The sequence below is a fragment of the Triticum urartu genome, chromosome 6 (genome assembly GCF_003073215.2).
Source record: "Triticum urartu cultivar G1812 chromosome 6, Tu2.1, whole genome shotgun sequence".
Classification (NCBI taxonomy): domain Eukaryota; kingdom Viridiplantae; phylum Streptophyta; class Magnoliopsida; order Poales; family Poaceae; genus Triticum; species Triticum urartu.
The window spans coordinates 190,307,666-190,313,089 of NC_053027.1; positions in this window are offsets into that span (position 1 = coordinate 190,307,666).

A 5,424-nucleotide genomic window follows, 5' to 3' on the forward strand; every position below is an offset into this window, starting at 1 on the left:
ACCTGAGGAAATCACACTTTGATGGCAAGTCTATAAACGAATTTCAGGTGAAGTCTCCTGTGCTAAATTTAGAAGACATTGAATGGAAAAAATCTTGTTATGCACTGGTCTCGTTCCCAGGATGAGGTACTGTCTATGAAATCACATGACAATTTGAACTTCTACTTTTCCGCATGTGCCTTACGGATCTTTTTTGTAGGAAATCTGCTCGAAGAAGAATTCCGGTTTCACAAGAACGACAGGATATCGCAAATATGCTACCCGCTGCTTTGCTCTTGTTAGTACATGTTGTCCTGTATCACTATACATGCATACATACCTGGTTCATTATGTGACAGCAGTATGCATGATAACTTGCTTATCAATTGTTCGCTCCAAATTATCTGATCTGTATGAATGGTTACATTAGTGTAGAATATATCTAATGCCAATGTTTTTTTAGCTCTGCATTGTTCTTGTAAGTACATGCTGTCCTTTATCAGTGTACTTATAATGACAGGTAGTTGTTCATGTACCATCACTCTGCAGCTTATTTTCCTTTGCCCTCCATTTTCTACAGATCAGATCTATATTTACTCTTACCATAAGGTTGGTATTGAAGAAGTTTAGCTGTGCATTGCTCTTGCCTGTACCTTTTGCCTGTATCGCTGCACTTACATTTATAACTACTTGGTTATGTAGCATCACTCTTCATCTTATCTTAAATATTCTCCATTTTTTCGTATATTATCACATCTATATTTACTCTTAACAAAATGTAGAATAAAGGCAATGCTTTTGAAGAAGATTCTGTGGTAAACTTCTTGAATTCTCCCCCCCCCCCATCAGCATGGACAAGGCCTTTATAGAGCCTGTATTCACCAATAATGTAAGTTTTTCCATCTCAAGCCTTCAAACTTTGTTGTATATTTTTGGTTAGGCATGACTGCAACAGTTGTTTATTTTTGGTGTTTGCATCAAATTTCTTGTTTAAAGTTTATTATGTAGTTCATAAACAAAAGTTTGTCCTTTCTCCATTTAAGTTTTCAGTTGTACAACCAAGTTCCTTCTTCATACCATGTAAATTAAACTATACAGAGCAAGTGATCTTCTTTTGCACTGCATGTATGCTTCTATTCTTCATTCGTAATCCAGTGGTGTGGTGAACCTACCCACTACAGCACAATGTCATATTAACTATGAACAATGTCATATCATTCTACTATTATTTAAACCATCTCTTTATTTGCCAATCTGAAATGGTATAAATTGACAGCACACTAACCATTGATAATTATGAGTTCTTGATCTGTAATCCAGTGGTGTCGTGAAGCTGCCAACTCCTTCACAATGTCATTTCCTGCCATGTCTTGACCTGAACAATACCATATTGTGTTAATGCAATTTTAAACTGTGTCACTTTATACGTCAGTAAGAAATGTGATGAATTGTCAGCACTGATACTTTTATGTGCAAAACCTATCATGTGTCTGCTTGTTTATCTTTCAGAGTGAGCAAGATATAAGTGTTGAACAAGCGCAATCTCATCATCTTGCTCAGCTGCTTGCGCTGCAGCTCCCCAGCAGGGCTAACCTTTCTTGAACTCTATTGAAGTGTTGTCGGTTATGTATATTATTTTGTCGGCGTGTTTATTTGCACTGGTGGCGATCTTTGATCCCCAATGTATGTAATATGTTGTCTTCTTGTGCTTTATTATCATAGTGGCGAACTTTGATGCCCAGTGGATGTAATATGCCATAATTTCTTTATTGTATAGTCTAGGTTTTTTCTTATTCACGATGCTGCAGTTATTTTACTGTATATATATCCTGTCTTCGCAGTAAACCGGCCAAACCGTAAAATTACGGTACATAATCGGGCCGTCATGCAATCACGATGTAGGTTGGGCCTGAAACGTGCCGAATAGCTCACGGGCCGGCAGCAGCCCGAAATGAACCCCAGCCCATGATTGTGCGAATCAAATCACAGGCTTTTAACAGGCCAAAATTGTCTCGGCCCTTGTTGGGCCCAATCAGATATCGGCTGCGAGCAGGCTGGATGCAAACCGAGCCGTAGTTAGGCCCAACTATATGACGGGCTTTTAAGAGGCAGAAATTAATATAGGGCCCAAATGTTAAACGGGCCCTTAACAGGCCAAAACTAATATCAGGCTGAATTACTAAGTGGGCCTTTGGCAAGTGGGCCCAAAATCATAGTGTCCAGTTGACGGGCCGAATCTGATATGGGCCATAATTGAGCCCAAAGCCTCTTAAAGGGTCGAACCTGATCTGGGCCGTAATTTGGCCCAGAACGTGGTAGGCTTTTAACGGGTCGGATCTCAAATGGGCCACTATTAGGCTCGGAGCGTGGCAGGCCATTAATGGACCAGATCAAATATGGGCCGGCATTTGGCTCAAAACAAGGCAGCCAGTTAATGGGCCGGCCTACTAGGTCCTCAAAATCTTGTGGGCCTACAGCTGGGACGGCCTATTAATGTCAGCGAAATCTTGTGGGCCTTTAGCTGGGCCGAGCCATTATGGCACACAAAAATCTTGTGGGACTTTACCTGGGCCGGCCCATTATGGCCCGTAAAATCTTGTGGGCCTTTAGCTGGGCCGGCCCATTATGGTCCGCAAAATCTCGTGGGCCTTTAGCTGGGCCGGCCCATTATGGTCCGCAAAATCTTGTGGGCCTTCAATTGGGCCGGCCCATTTAAACTTGATGGGCCGGTCCATGTCTCAACATATCATAGGCGCGTCTCGCCCATTGGATGAGTGACACCTGTGCCAACGCGGACCTGACACGTGTCTCCTCCATCCAATGATGATTTTAACGTGGAAAATCCCCATTGGTCAGGGCTGTTGACGGGTTATCGGATCCAAAACCCGACCCGATAGCTTAACGGCGTTCCGTTACAGTGGATGCCACGTGTCGGTCACCCTTGACGAAAGCACTTCTGTGACGCGCGATTTATCATCATGGAAGTGGACACTTCCGTGATGATAATTTTGGTAATGTCATGGAACACTTCTACGACAGCACAGGTATGACTATCTTGATTATGTCATAAAATCGTCATGGATGTACATGCATGATAGAAAACGCGGCCTACTGTGACAAACACGTATCATCACGGAAGTGTATTTTTTTGTAGTGATGTAGGCATGTATTCCGTAAATAGTCGTACGTGCTTATGGAAAGAACTTGCTTGACATCTTTTGTCCAACCCTCCCATGGCAGCGGGGTACATATTGGAAACTAAGGGATATTAAGGCCTCCTTTTAATTGAGAACCGGAACAAAGCATTAACACATAGTGAATACATGAACTCTTCAAACTATGGTCATCACCGGGAGAAGTCCTGGTTATTGTCACTCCGAGGCTGTCGCATCATAACACGTAGTAGGTGACTATAACTTGCAAGATTGGATCTAGAACATGGATATAATGGTGATAACATAAAGAATTCAGATCTGAAATCATGGCACCTGGGCCCAAAGTGACAAGCATTAAGCATGTCAAAGTCATAGCAACATCAATCTTAGAACATAATGGATACTAGGGATCAAGCCCTAACAAAACTAACTCGATTACATGATGAATCTCATCCAACTCCTCACCGACCAGCGAGCCTACGAAGGGATTACTCACTCCCAGTGGGGAGCATCATGGAATTAGCGATGGAGAAGGGTTGGTGATGACGAAGAACGAAAGTCCCCCTCCCCGGAGCCCCAAACGGACTCAAGATTTGGCCTCCCGATGAAGAACAGGAGGTGACGGCGGCTCCCTATCGTGGATCGCGATCATTCTTTCTCCCTGATTTTTTCTGGAAAAATAGGATTTTATAGCGTCGGTTTCAGGGTCTACGGGGCCACCAGGTGGGGACAACTCACCTAGGCGCGCTTGATGAGGGGGGCGCGCCCTGGTGGGTTGTGCCCACCTAGTTGCCCCCCTTCGGTAGATCATGGCTCCGGAAATTCTTATATATTATATCAAAATTCCTCGCAAAGTTTCGTCCCGTTCCGAGAACTTTTATTTCTGCACAAAAACAACACCATGGTAGTTCTGCTGAAAACAGCGTCAGTCCGGGGTTAATTTCATCCGAATCATGCAAATTAGAGTCCAAGACAAGAGGAAAAGCATTAGGAAAAGTAGATACGTTGGAGACGTATCAACAGGCCGGTCACATCGCACTGAAGACTTGGCCGGTCTAGAATGTATGGCTAGCAAACCAAGAGCATCATGGCGTTTTGAGGGACTCACAATGATCCATTTCGCATCACACTCCATTTTCCAGGTCTTAAACTCACGAGCCCAATTAGGGCCACCATTACCCCATAGATGAAAGTAACATTTAAAGTGATCACATGAGAAAGATCTAAGACTGAGGATAATCATCCCTACTGACTTGCAAGAAACATGAAAACCAAATACCTTATCCTTGATAGAGAAAACTAAAAACTCAAAAGCCGATCCTCCAATGGCAGCCTCAATTGCAACCGCCACCGAATCCTCAATGAGACGAAAATCATGACGGCCAAATGACACGACCATAATTAAATAGCCAGTGTCTTGCATGGGATGCACAGAAAGACCGGTAGATTTAAAAACCTTATCCGCAAAGACCAAGCCCTTGAAGAAATCCAACCAAGGGTGGATCCATCAATGGAACCCATATGAGATGGGTATGGACGTGTAGATCCCAAGACGCCGGAGAGATTGAGTCGAGAGAACCTAAAATTTGGTGGCTAGTGGAGGAGATCGCCGGACGGTGGTGGAGATCGCCGTGGTGGGGGGTGGGGGGTGGAGCACCATTCAATTTGGAAAGATGTGCCACAATAGATTTAGTTTCATAACCATGGAAAGGACCATATTCAACCAAAGTAATTAACTCATGATCAACAGTGAATTCATAATCCTTGTCACTAAGAAAGATAGGAGAAGTAGCAAACTTAGGATCATATTTCATTCTTGTTATCATACATTGTTCTTTCAGCTTACTCAGTAATTTCTTAACATCATCTCTATCATTACAAGCAAGAATTTCTCTAGCTATCTCCCCATTGTAGTGACCAGACCTCAAACAGTCTGATCCCTTTGTATAAGTGTCATCCCTGGATCGGTAATGTTGATGTACACAGTACTCGAAGGATTTATAACAGAGTGGCAATCACACACTTATTACAATAGAGAACTTATTACAATAAATATGGCTTAAGGCCATCTAATACGATAACAACGGAAGGCTTGGAAGATAAAGTGAGTCCATCAACTCCAACGGCATCACTGAGTGAAAGACCACGACCTAAGGCTCCTTACTCGTCGTCTAAAAAGTCTGCAACATGATACGTTGCAGCCCGAAAAACGGGTCAGCACATGGAATATGCTGGCAATGTAACACAAGAGAGTACTGAACAGAAAATATATGCATATATGGTTTGGTGG